Genomic DNA, 18,969 nt, shown 5'->3' with positions numbered 1-18,969 from the left:
TGCTTTGACACGTTGGTTGGTGCAAAGGAACACTATAATCGCTAGCTTTGAGGGTGGATTTTTCAATCAAGTCGAATACATACTATAGGCCAGCCTACACACGCTTGTTGTAAAAACAACAATTCTGCTGTAACAAGTTCCGCAAGACAGTGGGTAGAGTTGAGGTCTCGAATGTTGTCTCGTCCAGCAAAAACACTACATGCCCGAGCTGACCTGAACAAGATGTTGAAGAGGATGACGAAGAACCCACTTATAAGAAGAAGAGGAAGAGAGAGAATAAAAAGCAAACAAAATGCCCTGCTAAGATGGTGGTGAGACTTATAGATGGCAGATGGGAGGTTATAAATTTTGTTGCAGATCACACCCACCTACTAATTGACAAGCCATCAGTTTGCAAATACCTCCATTCTTACCAAGGCATCCCACCTGAAGAGAAAAAAAATCTGACTCACCTTAACGATTGCAACTTGACAGCAGGTACAACAAAACCACCCCACCCCACCCCACCCCTCCCCTCATTGAAACAAACTTGTTCCAGAATTAATTATTCTTGCCTCAAGCAGTTGGTTTTCTTTCTATCCTGGTATAAAAAGGAAAAACAACCTGGCAAACTGTTAGGATCATGGGCAACCCTGACCAAAAAACCTGGCAACTTAAATAGTAAATTAAGGCAACCTTGTTGAATTTATGCAACACTGATGAGAAAAACACATTGGCCCAAACATATCACTTCATGTGAAACCCTAGTCTTGTTCTATTTATTGTAGCAATTGATTTTATTTTCTATTCTAGTATACAAAAGAAAGAAAACCTGACAAACTATTAGGATCATAGGCAACCCTGTACAAGAAACCTGGCAAGTTAAATAGTAAATTAAGGCAACTATGTTCATTTTTTGTGCAACTCTGATGAGAAAAACACATGGGCCCAAACATATCACTTCATGTGAAAACCTAGTCTTGTTCTACTTATTGTAGCAGTTGGTTTTATTTTCTATTCTAGTATACAAAAGGGAGAAACCTGACAAAGTGCTGGCATTAAAGGGCAACCCTGACCAAAAAACCTAGCAACTTAAACTGGAAATTAAGGCAACTTTGTTGATTTTTACGGAACTCTGATAAGAAAAAGCATGGACCCAGCATATTACTTTATGTGAAAGCCCTAGTCTTGTACTATTTATTCATATGTGTTGCTTTCTGTTCCTATGAAAACAAGTTGCTCCCTACATTGTGGTTAATTTCCTGAAACACACAAGTTTTTTTTTGGATTTTTACCAGGCAGGATGATGATGATAATGTCATCATACTATCGTTTGGAGTTGATAGTCCCTTACACGTCTAAAGCCATCCATAACCACGGTTCAAAGCTGAATACCACAACTAAAGACATCGACATTGAGGAGACACTCAACTATGTTGCAAGGTGAAGGAAAATGACCCGGGATTCTTGTTCAAATGCAAGACGAATGCGGAAGGCAGGGCAAAAAACTTGTTTTGGGTGGATGGTGCGACACAGAAAGCTTGTGCGGAGGCTATCATGATTGCATATCATTTCATGCCACTTATCTTACAAACATGTAAAATATGTCATTCTCCCCCTTCATTGGCATTAATAGGCATGGGACGTTGACTATGCTTGGACTGGCTGTTTGACGCTTTTCTGGGTGCAATGGATGGGTTGGCTCCGAACAACATCATAACGGACCAAGACGTTGCTATGGCAGAAGCAATCAAGAAGAAGTTCCCGACAACGATTCATTGTTATTGCCATTGGCATATGATAACCCACAAGTATAGGGGATCGCAATAGTTTTCGAGGGCGGAGTATTCAACCCAAATTTATCGATTCGACACAAGGGGAGACGAAGAATATTCGCAAGTATTAGTAGTTGGGTTATGAATTCAACCCGAAAGACCTAATATCTTCAGCAAGGTGACCAGTAGCAAAGTAGTATGGTAGTTTGGTAGTAACGGTAATGGTAGCAATAGAAATAGTAGCAGTTTTGTAGTGATTGTAACAGCAGCAACGACGAAAGTAACTTAGCAACAATCAATATATGAAAATCATAGGCATTGGATCAGTGATGGATAATGGCATTGGATGGCATTCATAATGTAACAGTTATAACCTAGAGCAACACGGAACTAGCTCCAATTCATCATTGTAATGTAGGCATGCATTCCGTATATAGTCATACGTGCTTATGTAAAAGAACTTGCATGACATCTTTTGTCCTACCCTCCCGTGGCAGCAGGGTCCATAAGGAAACTAAGGGATATTAAGGCCTACTTTTAGTAGAGAACCGGAACAAAGAATTAGCACTTAGTGAATATATGAACTCCCCAAACTACGTTAATCATCGGAAAGAGTCCCAATTATTGTTACCTTCGGGTATGCAGATCATAACTCATAATAGGTGCATATAACTTGAAAGATAGGATCAAGAACACACATATATCCATGAAAACATAATAAGTTCATAGCTGAAATCATGGCACTCGGGCCCTACTGGCAAGCATTAAGCATAGCAAAGTCATAGGAACATCAATCTCAGAACATAGTCGATACTGGGGATCAAGCCCTAACAAAACTAACTCGATTACATGATAGATCTCATCCAACCCATCACCTTCCAGCAAGCCTATGAAGGAATTACTCACTCCCGGCAGTGAGCATCATGACATTGGTGATGGAGGAAGGTTGGTGATGACGACAACATCGAATTCCACCCTCCGGAGCCCCAAACTAACTCCAGATTAGCCCTCCCAATGAAGAACAAGAGGTGGTGACGGCTCGGTATCGTAAAATGCCATGAATCCTTCTTTTAGATTTTTTTCTTAGCAAATAGGTATATATGGAGTTGGGGTTAGGGTTGCCGGAGGTCCAAGGGGCGCACAAGCTCATAGGGCACGCTCTGGGGGGGGGGGGGGGTAGGCCCGCACCCTGAGCTTGTGGCTCTTGGGTGGCCCCCTATGGTATATTTTTCCACCAGTATTTTTATATATTCCATAAACATTCTCCACAAATTTTCAAGTCAATCCGAGAACTTTGATTTCTGCACAAAAACAACAGCATGGCAATTCTGCTAAAAACAACGTCAGTCCGAGTTAGTGTAATTCAAATCATGCAAATTAGAGTCCAAAACAAGAGCGAAAGTGTTTGGAAAAGTAGATACGATGGAGACATATCAAAATATAATGAAGAAATCGCAAGAGAAGCTTGGCTCTGTGTTAGCTAGGAACCTAGATTTGGCCAAAGACTTCTAAGAATGTATTGACTTTAGTTTCACCCTTGTAGAATTTGAACATAAGTGGGCTGCACTTTTGCTAATGTATGAGGGCTTATGCATGGACACTTTGAGAAGCTCTATGAATACCGGGCTACATGGGTGCCATGCTACTTCAGATTCAGGTTCTTCCCATTCCTTCAGTCGACGCAATGCCGCAAAGGGTTCAACACTGTCTTTAAGTGCTAAGTGAACCCACACAAGTCAATCCTCAACTTTATCAAGCAATTCGAGATGATTCGGGTACACATACTCATGAGGGAGGGCGGGAGCTGCTATGTCCATTTTGCATCATGTTTTACTACTGTTATTTATAATGTTTTATGCATAATAATGCTTTCTGGAGTAATTCTAATGCTTTTTCTCTCATAATATGCAAGGTTTAGACAAAGAGGGAGAATACCGGCAGCTAGAATTCTAGATCTGAAAAAGCTACGTCAGAGATACCTATTCTGCACATCTCCAAATGAGCTGAAATTTTACAAAGAATTATTTTGGAATATATAATAAATATTGGAGAAAATAACTAGAGAGGGTGGCTGCCTAGTGCCTACCAGACACCGGGGCGCACTAGGCCCACAAGCGCGCCCTGGTGGGGGGTGGGCAGCCCAGCCCACCTCTGGTGCCCATATTCTGATATATAAGGTGTTTTGACCTAGAAAAAAAAGGAGAGGACATTTGGGACGGAGCGCCACCATCTCGGGGTAGAACTTGGGCAGGAGCACTTTTGCCCTCCGGCGGAGCGATTTCGCCGGGGGAACTTCTATCTCGGAGGGGGAAATCAAAGCCATCGTAATCACCAACAACCCTCTCATCATTGGGAGGCCAATATTCATCAACATCTTCAACAACACCATCTCCTCTCAAACCCTAGTTCATCTCTTGTGTTCAATCTTTGTACCGGAACCTCATATTGGTACCTGTGGGTGTCTAGTAGTGTTGATTACATCTTATAATTGATCACTATATTGTTTATTTGGTGGAAGATTATATGTTCAGATCCATTATGCTATTTAATACCCCTCTGATCTTGAGCATAAATATCATTTGTGAGTAGTTACCTTTGTTCTTGAGGCCACAGGAGAAGTCACATTGCAATTAATCATGTGAATTTGGTATGTGTTTGATATTTTGATGATATGTTTGTTGTGATTCCCTTAGTGGTGTTACGTGAATGTCGACTACATGACACTTCACCATCTTTGGGCCTAAGGGAATGCATTGTGGAGTAGTTATTAGATGATGGGTTGCTAGAGTGACAGAAGATTGAACCCTACTTTATGCGCTACTTCATAAGGGACTGATTTGGATCCACATGCTTAATGTTGTGGTTATATTTTATCTTAATACTTTTCTCGTAGTTGCGTATGCCTATGAGGGTGTTAATCATAAGTGGGAGGCTTGTTCAAGTAAGAACAGCACCCAAGCACCGGTCCACCCACATATCAAATTATCAAAGTAGCGAACACGAATCAAACCAACATGATGAAAGTGACTAGATGAAATTCCTGTCTGCCCTCAAGAACGCTTTGCTTATTATAAGAGACATTTTTGTCCTTTCCTTTGCTAAAAAAAGGATTGGGCTACCTTGCTGCACTTATTTTTACCGTTATCGTTACTTGCTCATTACAAATTATCTTACTACCAAACTACTTGTTACCGACAATTTCAGTGCTTGCAGAAATTACCTTACTGAAAACCGCTTGTCATTTCCTTATGCTCCTCGTTGGGTTCGACACTCTTACTTATCCAAAGGACTATGATTGATCCCCTATACTTGTGGGTTATTACGAACGACTACTAGACATAACATTTGGATGCACAAAGGTGGTCAAATTTCCCTGTTGAGAGGAATGCCTACAAGGCATACACTAGGGACATCTATGTAAAATTTAGGACTGAGTTTGAGATGATTGGCCATTACAATGTGCACCCTGTTGGAATCAACTTCTATGACCTTGTGCCCAATACAGAAGTTGTTGTAACGTATGGCTCAAGGAAGTATCTAGTTACAATGAGTCCAGAAGCATCCACCTACGATTGTAAATGTTGCAAGTGGCATAGGGACAACCTGCTTTGTTGCCATGTCTTGAAAAGCTTCATGCACCTTGGCATTGATGAGATACCTTTGCACTACATCAAGCACTGCTGGACACATGATGCGGTCCCACGTGTGTCGCCACCAACTAATGAGGGCCCTGCACCGGACTTGCCCGCTGAGTGGGAGAACCTAATGCGGCAAATGAAGATGACCGTGGATTTTGCAAAGCTGGCCAAGAAGGCAATGACAAGTGATGAGGCAGTTGCTATAGTTGGGAGCCACATGAAAGTAGTAGATATTGAGGTTACTAAGGTGAATAAGCTAAGGAGGAAGAGGCTAAAAGCATCCCAAGAAGCGACTCGGGCTAGGGAGGCATCAAATCCTAATGCCCCTAGTGGTTCAGGCCAACCTTGTGCCCCCTGCCCCTATGGATCCACCTAGGCCAGTCACAACAGGGCGCGCCCGCAGTAGGTGCTTCCAATCAGCTCTAGAGCTACACCCCCCAAAAAAGAACAAATGCAGCATATGTGATTCGATCGACCACAATGTTGCAACGTGCTCGGGGAAATAGTTGTGATGGGTCCAACATATGAAGAAAAGGACCCATGGACTTGCAAACTAAATAAAGCAAAGAAACAACATTGCCTAATAAACTAAGAAACTATGAGATGGTTTTTGAGTAGATGGAGAAGCAAATTCAAGCAACTGACAGTTTGGGGTTGCGCAAAAAAAACATGTGGATTGATTTGGAGAAACTAGTTTTAATTTATGTGTTTTCCTTACTTTAAATTCAGAAAAGCGGAGACGTGTAGCTGGATGCTTAAAATTTGTGCTTTGTTCCTTCCTCGAAACTTGCAAAACTATGGATGCTTATCATTTATGAAACTTGTTAGGTGGTTTGGAGCAACTTTTGTGTATTTCTAACGGCAACATTCCCTAGAATATTTGCAGGAAAATTTATTTGTTCCTTCCTTGCAAATAAATTACTTTTTACACATTTTTTGTTGGAGGCAGAATCAAGGCAGAAATGTTTATTTTGCATGATAGCAAATATCAGATACTTTGTTCCATGCTGCAATGACTATTGTACAAAAAGCCACATATAAAAAGTAAACTCTGCTATGGTTTATCTCATTTCAATTCATGCGCATGATATACAAAAAATCTTCGCTTGATCTACTGGCAAACAAAGTGTGTACCTGGTTATTCATTCACTTCTTGACCGGTTTGAGGATCTCCCACCAAAGAACCTTGTACAGTCACAATTTTATTATCAAGATGGTCATGAGCTTCCTTATGTTTGCTATGTCGCCTTGTCCGTAGTTTGGGAGCCACGTCCCATTCCATAATAGTGTGTTCATCAATGCGAAGATCCCATAGTCACCACTTCAAAAACGATAAACCAGAAGCAAAAAAACATATGTAAGTAAAGCACTTGGAAAAAAGCTCCATCTTATAACAACAAGCTCTGTAAAGGTAAGTAGTGTTACGATTCAATCTCCTTTGGTGCATCGATATACTGAAGCAGGAACTTCTCCATCAACTTTGCCTGCTTCGGATAGTATTTGTCCCAGAATATAAGAACTGCTACTACAACAGACCTTGCTACTTCATCCACCCTCTTCCTTTTCTTGATCGTCCCCAACAAGTCAAACACTTTGAACCTTTTATCCCTCAAGTTGATGTTGAATAGCCAATAGTGATGTGCATCGTTGATGTTCTCTGGTTCTAAATTGTCAATGATAGGTATCATAATCTGCAAAAAAGAAATCTTGATTTCAGCTATAACAGAAAAGTGGTATGTTGTGTACAAACAAAAATATCAACTCTGATATGATTTCACGCAACCCTATGTGTTTTGAGGAGCAACTTTAATTGAGTTGGTGTAACAAAGATGTAAAAGCAATTTTTTTTTGTTATTTGTGAACTATAAACACACACAATGAACTTGGTTTCCACCACTGTAAAATTTTGCCACTAGAACCCCAGATTTTTTAGGCAACACTGTACTGCATTACAAACAACTTAGATATTAAAAAGAGCAACTAACAATACTGTTGGATCATATCTTCTGGGGGCTATTATAGTTTGTAGGAAAACACTAGGGTGGTGTCTACATGGAACTAACATATTTTAAAAACCAAAACTGTCATAATAGATGGATCATATGTATGTGTTGCAGTTCATAGTTTTTAGGCAACAAATAAATGGATTATAGGCAACTTAGATATTAAAAAACTCGCAACACATGGAGCATACCATGTGTTTCTCATCCAAACTGTTTGATTCGTTGAACCTGTTGGTCAGATGCTTTACATTCAAATCAATTTTTTGAAGCCAAGTCTGTGAAAAAGCAGCAGGCGATAACAAAATAGCAGTGCCAATCAAAGAAAAAAAACTAAAAAAGAAAATAAGAAGCAATTGAAAAAAAACGTGTTCTTTATTTTCTTACCGAAAACCTCAGAGGCATAATTATTTTCTTGGACACCACCCATCTGTTGAACATGATTGCCTCAATCCCTAACTCAAAGACATGGGTCTTCAGCCATCTGGCCATCTTCATTGATTGAGCAAGCTCCTTCATTATGCAATAGTAGCCATAATAGTTTATGATCTGTGCCTTATAGAACAAGAAAGGTTCTATTGATAAAATGTCAAGAAGAAGATCATTTGATGGAGAGAACAAAAGTTGTTACTGGAAGAAACATGCACATTGTATCATCCCTCCGTGAACTCCTTATAATCCCTCCTCCTCCAAGCAACAAAACCATTGCATATAATCTGTTCACTTCTGTTGTGCATGTGAAATCCTTTTTCACTTCTACATTCACATAAGGTGACCTTTGTGATGGCAGAGCTTTCAGTATTCTCCTCTCACGCTTCTAAGGAACGGTCTCACCTGAGCTACTGGAAGCACCTTTGCTTGACTCCCCCACTGTTTTTTGCGTCTTCAGTTAGTGTACTAAATCTAGAAGGTGGCATGTGCCCCGCGCTCTCTACCGCAACACTTTTTACTGCCCCTTGATCACTTCATCAAAATCTAGGTTGCCCTAATCATTTCCCCACTCAATGTCGGTGGTGGAAGGTGTGTTTGCCACCCCCTTCTCCTCTGCTACATTTCCCTCCTTACCTTTGTTTTCCAGTGTTCCATCTATCCCAAGATCAAAAGGTGGAGTTGGACAATAATCATCCCAAACAGAACTTCTAGACTTTGATCTTTGCAGCGAAATTGGTGCTTTACTTGAATCAAATGCTTCTTTGTTTGCTGATAGATTAATGTCAGGGGATGTCCGTATTAGAGGTATGGTACCAACATATTTACTTCTCATGGGCGGTGGTGTCGACCCTGGGCTGATGCACTTTTCAAGCAACTCAGTAATGCCCCTAATATCATCAGATGATATTTCTTTCCCTTTTGCAGACAACACTTGCTTGGACGGGATGACTAGAGGCTTGTCTATTGATTGGTGTGCATCTACTTCACGATTTGCCTGGTTCAGCTCGGGAGTTGCTTCCTCCAGCACAACAGTTGCTTCTCAGACTTTCAACTACTAAGTAATGTTTGATGATCCTATTTGTTCAGCCACCACTTTATTGATTGAATGTGTTCCTGCTAAACCTTTGCTTAAATCCTTCTCCAGCTTAGTGACAACTACTCTCTCCGCTGGTGACTCCGTATGTTGCTTGGGAGGGGCTACTGCCTGCATTCTCACTATAGTTGCTTGAGTTTTTTCCTTACTTGCTTCCAAAATATCAACAATTACTCTCTTTGATAAACCTTTGTTTTTGAAGGTGCTGTGACTTTCTAACCTGGCACTTCATCTGTCGACCTCAGAACTGTCAGAGCTTGTCGACTGACTATTGTACTTGCAACAATTTGACTCGCCGCAACCTGGATTGCTTTCAGGGATAGAACGGTAACCTTAACTGCCTTATGGCTTATTTTCTTAACCTTCTTCGTGGCACCCCCTTCACTCCTCCTGCAGACTGTGTTTCTTTCTCTTTTGGGACAACACTTGGTGGTTTGAACCCATCTTCCAGCTTCACAAGGCACATATCCATCCCACAGAATTTTTTCTCAAGTGGCAGCACGGGCATCGGGAAAAGAGGGATATCTCGGGCCTCAGGGATGCCCTTCTTCTTTTTGTACTACGACTCTCCGATCCTCACCACATCTGCGACTGTAATAACAGGCCCGCTGTCTACCTCAAAGGACTACTTCCTCATGTCCATCTTAACTAAACTTCTTTAAAAAAACTACTTGCGCTTTGGATGCTTCCTTATGTGCTCTCAGCAGACATCCTCTGCTCTGATTGTTGTTGATCCTTGCCACTACGCTTGAGTTTCTCCATTAACGTACTCAGTGGCACCTCGTCATCATTAATGCTCGCGCGCCACCCTGGATTTTGTGCACCTCCCTCATCATGGCATCCACTGCCACTGGTCTTGTCAGTGCTAGTTACCGCCCGTGCCGCTATCACCCTTATCCTCATTCCCCTTATTCCCCCCACCATCTTCTTCCTCCTTATCATCCTCCTCTCCACCTTCACCTTCATCCTCACCATCTTCCTCCTCCTGTTTTTTCTCCTCTTCCACCTTTTCATCCTCTTCATTCTTTTCATCCTCCTAGTTCTCCTCTGCTTCCCCCTATTCCTTTCCCCTTCGTTCACTTTTTCCCTGCCCTCTTCCTAATTTTTTCCTTTTCACTACTAGGGAAAAGCCTAGCAGCAACGCGGGTTCTAGGTATACCAGTAGCATGGGGACCGGCGCTACTAATAAGGCGCTACAGCAAACCCGTAGCAGTAGCGCGTCCACGCCCATGCTACTGCTATACAAGTGGCCACCTCTAATGCTGAAGTTAGTTTTATGCGCGAAACCCATCTCCTTGTTCCTTTGTTTCCTGATCTGCATGTGGCCACCTCTAATGCTGAAGCCTTGGAGAGCATCATCTAGAATATTCATTATGTGGGTGTAGTCCTTCTTCTCGTAGTCTCTAGAAGGGTCGAATACACGGCATGGGAGACTTGCTGGTAAAGAACGATAAAGACGACGCGCCCGTTGCTGCGGGGAAAAGACACCTCAAATTATTCTCCATATGAGCAAGAAGGAATGATTGAAATGTATGAAAGGGTTGTCCGGAACTGACTTACTTTGGATGATAAGGTAGGAGGACAATTTCCTAGTCCTTATTCTATACCATGAAGTTTTGGAGGTAGTCCCTAGCAGTTTTACGCTCAAAGTCGCCGAGACTCAAGAAAGACTAGTGCATGTAGTACGGATCCGCCACACACATTTGTGAGACTTCTTCTCTCTTCATGACGGAGCTCATACGTAGCGCAAAAAGGCGGACGATTGTAAAATCGAGCCGCCTTGTCAGAAACATCTCAAAGATATGGTCAAACCGCAGGAAGAACACCTCCGCGGGCTGTGTGTCGACGTAGCACTTCCCCTCAGGCAGACGAGCCGCGTATGTCGGATATCCTACATCCTTCGAGGCTAGTAGGCTTTTCTCAGTCGACAGCACATGGTTGTGCAGTCTCCTGAGATCCCCTGATAGTGCCTCCAGCGGTTTCGGCAGTAGCATCGGCTCGCCCGTGAGATGGAACATGGCCGCACCTTTCACGGGTATACGCTCTTCAGAATCCATCGTCTGGCTGCTATGTGCTCTGGCTTGTTTGGAGGCAGCTATCTTCCCCGATCTCTTCCTCTCCTTTTTCTTGGGCACACCTTCTAGACCCTTCCTTAACCCCTGCCCCAGTGTTCCCGGGCTAAGCACTGTACGACCCCAGCTAGGTGAGCCTGTGTTGAGGTGGCATCTTCAGGCATGTCCTTTGAGGATTTCATGAAGAGAGACTTTTTGCAATCCCTGCTATGACCTTCCTGCCCGGGCAGATCATCCATATCCTCATTAGCATGTTGATAGCCCGATTCGTTATTTGGTTGACTCATCATATCTAAGTTAAACTCATACGCATTTGTATTGAGGAAAGCCATTGGGTCGACCTCCATCTCATCATCCATTCTCAGCCAGTACTATTGCACCCCCTTCATCACGTCGTCTGCCGCTCTCACCCGGCACTATAGGAGCTAGTAATTGCATAGGCAGGGTGGTGGTCTCCGCACATGCTTGTTGATGTGTGGTTATTGGTGTGCTCTCGGCCGGCTCTAGACAAATAAGATTCTTCGGCCATAGCAGCACCCAACCCTTGCAGTTTCCAATCCGCGGCGGGGCCTCGTCGTCCTGTCCCACATGCTGTATTGGAGAAGGCAAATCCTCGTGCCCCGATTTCACACTGGACAATTTAAACCTGAAGTGCCCAGCGGGGATCGGCTGGTTGTGGAACGTGGGCTGCAAGGGGTTCATTATCATCCCCTTTCCCACGTCCACCTTCTGGCCTTTGATCAAGTAGAGTATGGTGCACGGGTTTCTTCGGCCTGCAAACACATGTCTATGGCGTAAAACATCCGAAAGGCAACGAAAATGGAATATTCTATATATATATGTATATATATGTTGGTGCAACATGTAATTACCGTGAGGGCGTCGAGCTCAGCCCAAGACGAAGGCCCACCTAGCGCGCCAGAGACTGAGGACGGGCTGCTATGAGCGGGAGCGACTGTGAGAGGAGGCCCGGTTGCATGAGCAAGTGATGGTGCGGTGGTGTTGTTGTTCACGGAGTTGCTCGCGATGAAACTGGGCAACGGGAAATCAAGTTAGTAGCAGAATCATTTCTGCAGGCAGTTACAGCTGCATTGACTGCCTGCTGTAGCAACTCATTTTTCTCCTCGGCTATTTTTTCGCGTCCTCAGCTGCTTTTTTCTCGACCGCAAGCTTCACCTTCTCGTCGATTTCCGCCTGACTAAACTTCTTTTTCTGCTACTTGGCATCTGGGCCCTCGTTGTAAAACACCTTCCACGTGGCGCCATCTCCAGCGTCGTGCACACGACCATATTGCGGCCGCTGGCCCAAAGGGAGTCCCTTAACTTCGTTCAAGGCCTGGTTGAGAGGGGTGTCCCACTTGGGCCTCAACAGAGAATTAGGGATTTCGGCTGCAAGCTGGTGTTGCTTCTCCTGTAGAAGGAGCGTGAACCGTTTAGGAACGTGTAGTCGACTAGATCTGGAGCTAAATGTAAGGTGGTAAAAGAATAATTACCAGTAGTCTAATCAATTTCCTCGTGATCTGGTCCATGTAAAAAACCTTCTTTTCCTTGTCCCACTTGTAGCGGGCCCTGATAAAGTCACGCTCCAAGGGGTTGGTGAACTTCGCGAAGGGGTCTGGGATACCCGCGGCTTCACGTTCCGCATCTTCCTTATCCCATATGGGCCTTTTACCGAGGTAGCCACGGCTTCCGTGGAGATGCTTCCCCATGTTCCTTTGCTGAAGGCTCTTGAATTTCACAGCCTTAGCCTTGGATGCCTAGGTAGCGCAAGTGTCCTTGAGCTTTTCGAACTCCTCTTCTGTAAGTGTCGAATTTTCGTCTAAAATCTTGGACAGGGGTTCCTCAGCCTCAATAGCTCGCTTCACCCTCCCTTTCCAGGAGGCCAAATCATTGCTGAACATGCCTATGGCGTGATTGTTAATCTTTTTCATCTTCGAATCATCCCATGGTTGTTCTATGTTATCATCTCGGTCAGGGAACTTGAATCTCTTATGCAACTTCGTCAGGAGCAATTGTGTCCAATGTTCTTTACTCCTTAAGTCATCGTCGTTGATGCTCGCGCATTCCTATAGGATGCATCCTACTTGGTTCCCATAGCACTTGCGAGGTTCTTCCGGCTCTAATGGCTCAAACTTGCCAGGTGCCATCTTTGTGATCACCGGTCGTCCAATCCCTAGTTTGTTAGGTTTTTGTATCCTCTGCTTCTTCTTCTTCTTCTTCTTCTTCTTCTTCTTCTTCTTCTTCTTCTTCTTCTTCTTCTTCTTCTTTTCGGTAGCGGCATCGGCATCGGCACCGGTACCTTCCCTGCCGGTCTCGGCACCGCCATCGGTGCTGGAGCCATCGATGTCGGCGTCAGTACCATCATCGAGGCCGACCTTCAAACATTGACTTTGCAATTGCTTAGCAGTCAAGTAGTCGAGGTACTCTTGTTCACCCTCATAATCCATCTCGTCTGCATATTGGTCAGAAGGCCCAGTTTCTTCATTGTTCGACATGTTTCCTTTGATTAAGTCTCCTCGTTTAATTCTAAAACTATGAAAAAAATGAGAAATGACATAAAAAAGAAATCTATGTTTGCCAGAATGTCATTTCCCAGCAACTCCCAGCACTCGATATGCCTACTATCTAGCACAAATCATGCCAAAATTCACGGAAAATTTTGGCATGACCTTTGCTAAAAAATGGACATATCGAGCGCCTGAAATTCATCGAACTTAAATATATCAACTTTCCAGCGTAACATAGGCCACTCGGATCATTTACCCTGCACATAATCATCATGTCCAAATGACATGTCGAAATTCCAAATATGACATGTCCAAAACATCACATTTCCACATATCACATGTCCACTTCAAAATTGCATATAGAAGGAAGAAAAATATAGAACTTGAAGAAAAAACCTAGCTAAATTCATAACTAAATATATAACCTAATTAACCATCTGCCCTAACTAAAACCTAAGTAAATTAACCAAAAAACCTAGCTACCAGAAAGAGGAGGAGCGGTGGGGGCTTACAGAGGGTGCAAGTCCGACGATGGCCGAGGTTGGGAGGGGTCGGGGTCGGGGTCGGGGACCAGGGCCGGAGCCGGCGCCGGGGTCGGTCGGGGTCGGGGGCGAGCGTAGAGGCGCGGCGAGGGCAGGGCTCCGGCGGTGCGACGGGGGAAGAGAGAGTGTGGGGATTTGGGGGAAAAGAGGCGGGATGAAGATAGGAGTGGGGATTTGGGGGGTTAAGTGGGCATAGCAGTAGTGTGTTTAGGCAAAACACGCTATAGCTACTCCAGGTAGCTATAGCGGTTTCGTGTAGAAACCGCTACTGCTATCTTGACTGGCTGTAGCTCTTTTCTCACAAAAGCGCTGCTGCTATAACCAATACATATATAACAGTTTTCCTGTTTGTTTCCTTCTATTTTATTTTCCTTTATTTTATCTCACTCTTTTTCCGAGAGCAGTGAACGAAGGGAAGGCGATATATATTGCATCATTTGACGGTTAAATATGTATACAAAATAGGAACATATATATTACATCAGTGGACCCATGCATAATAATGGCTAAGTGTGTATACAAAATAGGAACATCTATATTACATCATTTGACCGATAACATACGTTTCCTCAGCGCTGACCATTTCGTTTTTGAGTCAGCTTCTTTCCCTTCTTGTTCGTTGAAGAATAATTGAGCCCCTCATTGTGACTTTGCTTTTTTCCATGGAGTATGATTTTTCTTACGTAATGTAGTATTGATTCTTCTTTTAACGTATACTTCATCATCATCGTTATCTTCCCTCATTGGGTTTCCATACTAATCATAGTCTTCCTCGTTGGCGACTCCATCCATTCCAATGATGTTCCTTTTGCCTCTCCTCACAACAACACGGCTAGGATTGCGCGGGTCGGTTATGAAGAAGCATTGTGTCACGTGCTTAGCGTGTACCCATGGCTCGTTTTTTGCGATAGCGTTCACGGTAGCGCTCTTGGCGTCGGGTATAGTCATGGTAGTGAAATTATGGTTTTCTCTTTCGACATTCTTAGCCCATATGACACGGAACATCGTCGTGTTGTGTAGTCTAGAGAAGTCAAGCTCCCAGATCTCCTCGACCCGTCCATAAAATCTCTCAGTTGCGCCGTTGTGGCTGCCGGTCATGCATTCCATCGTCACCCATGAGTTCTGATCATCACTGTCCATATCTTTGGCCTCTGTGTAGAACGTGTATCCATTGATATCGTATGCTTGATAGGTTACGAGGTTGGGCGAGGGGCCATGTGCTAAGGCGTATATGAGAAATCTGTCCTTAGAGCCCTCCTCCGTGGGATTAGCAATAATATGCTCTTTGAACCAATGCAGGAAAGTGGAGTTGTGCTCTCTAGTAACTTCGGCGTCCGTCCTGCATACCCCCCGGTCACGATACTTCTTTGCGATAATTTCTTTATGCAGTGCCACGAAAGGATCTACCTTGTCTAGGTGTGGTAGCACTACCAAGTTTGCTCTGTCAAAGTCCCTGCATCGATCTGAGTATGCCACGTGCAGTTCCCTGCGACCGTTGGAGTGACCTTCTCCTTTGAGCCTCCCATCGTGCTTGTTAACAAGCAAACCAACACTAACACCAGGCGGCTGGACTGTGCCATATAGAAAATTCTCGCAGAAAGAGATGAACTCTTGTGTCAGATAGCCCTGGACGATGCTTCCATCTGGACGGGACATGTTACGAACGAATCCTTTGATGATCCCATTCATCGTCTCAAACGGCATCATGTTGTGCAGAAATGACGGCCCCAGGTCTATTATGTCATCCACAGTATGGACACACAGATGCAACATCACGTCAGAGAACGCGGGCGGGAAGTACATCTCAAGCTCATTCAGTATCACAATGATCTCTTCGTGTAGCATTCGAAGCTGCTTCACACGGATAGACTTTCGAGAGATGACGTCGAAAAAGTTGCAGAGACCAATAAGCGTGTCACAGACGTGCTTGTCCATTATCCCTCTAAGGGCAACAGGTAGTATCTGCATCATCATCACATGACAGTCATGGGACTTCATCCCGCTGAACCTTTTCTTGTCCATGTCTAGATATCTGCTTATCTTGCCATAGTAACCAGAACTAACTTTGACTCCGGTAAGGCACTTAAAGAATTGATCGATCTCAGCCTGACTTAAGGTGAAACAAGAAGGGGGGCAATAATCCTATTTCTTTATTTTCTTTCCCTTCTTCTCTCGCGCCTCTGTCTCCGTCTCTGTCTCGTCTGACTTTTTATGGGGCGGCATGTGCAGATCTTCCCTGATATTCAAATCTTGCAAGTCTTTTCTTGCCTTCGGCCAATGCTTGGTCTTATGCGGCATGTTCATCAGTGTCGCGAGCAAGCTCTCAAGGACATACTTAAAGATATGCATTTGATCAACGCAATGAGGTGTATCGAGTTTGTGCCAGTACTCCAAGTCCCAGAACACAGACCTCGTCTTCCATACCTTCAGCAGCGGCTCCGACGCCTTTTTCATCTTCTTTCCTGACGCAGGGCACACTTCCAATTTTTCAATAGCTCATCGATTTCGGCGCCACTCCGCTTACGTGGAGGTCCTCGATGCTCAGAGTGACCATTGAATAGATCTCCATGGATTCTCCACGGGTCGTCCTGTTTGAGCCATCTTCGATGCCCCATGTACACGATTTTCCCAGACCCGCCATCTTTCCCTAACGTTAGCCGCTGAGACGTCCTATCATCCATGCACCGTGTGCATCCGCAATATCCATGGCACACATGGCCTGTGACATATCCGTAACCGAGATAGTCGTACACCGTCGTGATCAGCACGTCTCTCATGTAGAAATACTCGCCTTTACTGGCGTCCCATGTCTTGGCTGGTGTTTTCCATAACATGTCTAACTCCTCTCGAAGTAGCCCCAGATACAAATTAATATTATTTCCTAGTTGTTTCGGCCCTTGAATAAGCATGCTCATGTGAATGTACTTTGACTTCATGCACAACCAGGGGGGAGGTTGTACATCCATACAAACACGGGCCATGTGCTATGGTTGGTGTTCCGGTTGCCAAACGGATTCATGCCATCGGTACATGCGCCGAGCATGATGTTCCCTGCATCACATTTGAAGTTGTTCAATGCTCTCCACTGGCTTCCATCCTTGACGTGTCTCAGCTTCGGATCATCTCCATCGTGGGCTTCTTCCTCTCTGTGTGCCAACGCATTAGCTTTGCTTCCTTGGGATCTACGAAATACCACTGGAGACGGGGAGTGATCGGTAAGTACCATAGAACTTTCTGGGTACATTTCTTCCCGGCCTTCTTATATCGAGAAGCATTTCACACCGGACATCTTGTTTTTTTCCGCGTGCTCCTTCCGATAAATTATGCAGTCGTTGACGCATGCATGGTATCTAACGTGCGGCAGATCAAGAGGGCACACGATCTTCTTGGCCTCATCAACACTAGTAGGACATAGATTCCCCGCGGGAAGAACATCCTTTAGGTACTTGAGATGCTCATCGAGGCTATTGTCGGTCCATTTGTTTTTAGCTTTCATCTTCAGGAGTTGGAGCGTGAAACTCAAGCGGGTCACCTCAGGATTGCAACCCTCATACAATGGTGTGTTCGAGTCTACCACCAGTTGCTCTAGCTTAGCCTCCTCTCTAGAAGCAGCTCTCTCAGTACTCATCTCCTTGCGAAGCAGTGCTTGAACATGAGGGTCACGCATGATTGAACTTACTACCGACGAACTCTGCTGCGTGGAGTCCATGTTCTCTCCGCCGCCATGTCCGGCCCTTCTCCTCCGCCATGTCCGGCCCCTTCTCCTCTGCCATGTTCGGCCTCTTCCCCGACGCTATTATTGTTCATCTATTCGTCTTGCCCCGTGTCGTCATTGCCTGCCCTGTCGGCGTCCTCAACACTGTCATCCCCATCTTCAATTATCCACCGAGTATAGCCATCCATGAAACCAGTCATGAGCAAGTGCGCTTCGACACGACCATCGTCATAGGGGTCGAGCCAAACTATTCCTTTGCATTTTCGACACAGACATAAAACCTCTGTCCGGTTATTTTCTTTCATGTCCTGCATCGCTGACCGCAACCACCTGTCCACCATCGTTCCACTGACCATCATGAATGTCTGCATGGTAATAATAAACAAATTGATTATAAAATGCGTGCATGCATCAAAGTCATACAAAAATTTGGCATGACCTTCCCTAAAAATAGGACATATAGATCTAGAGTTTGCCCGGAATTCGCCGAAACGGAAATAAATCAACATTTCGGAAAACGTAGGCAACTCAAAAGCACAATTTGTCATCAACTCATGCCACACACACAATTTCCATCATATTGCCCAATTATCATATCACACACACATACACATATTTCCATTTTGCAAAAGCATGAAATTTTAATCACCTCTATCTCGAGATCGAGCACACGGTGGAGATGATGATGTAGGGAGATCAAAAGTGGACAAAGCTCTTCTTGACAAAGGTAGATATAGTTAGGGGGCAAATAGGTCACTTAACTAAATGCTACATCTACCTAGCTAACTAATTTGGGAGGAGACAACTTCAACTAGTGCAGGACGAAGGAAAAAGAGAAATGGGATGCATTAATGGAGGTGGTGTAATTAGCTAGGAGTAATGAAGAGAGAGAAAGGTAGGTAGAAGAGGGAGAGTAATGGGGGGAGAAGTATTGAGGAAGAAGCAAAGTGATAGAGAGAGGATGTGGGAGGTAGGGGAAAGGAGAGAGAGGAGATGGGGGAGGGGAGGAGGGGGAGGGGAAAAAGGTGGTATTGTGCTGTGTCTTAGCAGTAGCGTAGGAGGAAAAACGCGCTACTGATAAGAGCGTAGCAATAGCGCGCTTTTCTCACGCGCGCTACTGCTAAACGGGGCCAACCGTGTGGACAATTTCAAAATTAGCAGCAGCGACGTGAGTAAAAAGTGCGCTACTACTATTGCATTAGCAGTAGTGCGCATCA

This window comes from Triticum urartu, chromosome 4A, assembly GCF_056163025.1.
Source record: "Triticum urartu cultivar PI428250 chromosome 4A, HENAU_Tu73, whole genome shotgun sequence".
Taxonomy (NCBI): domain Eukaryota; kingdom Viridiplantae; phylum Streptophyta; class Magnoliopsida; order Poales; family Poaceae; genus Triticum; species Triticum urartu.
The sequence above is the reverse complement of the archived record's forward strand: the minus strand, read 5'-3'. Positions refer to the sequence as shown.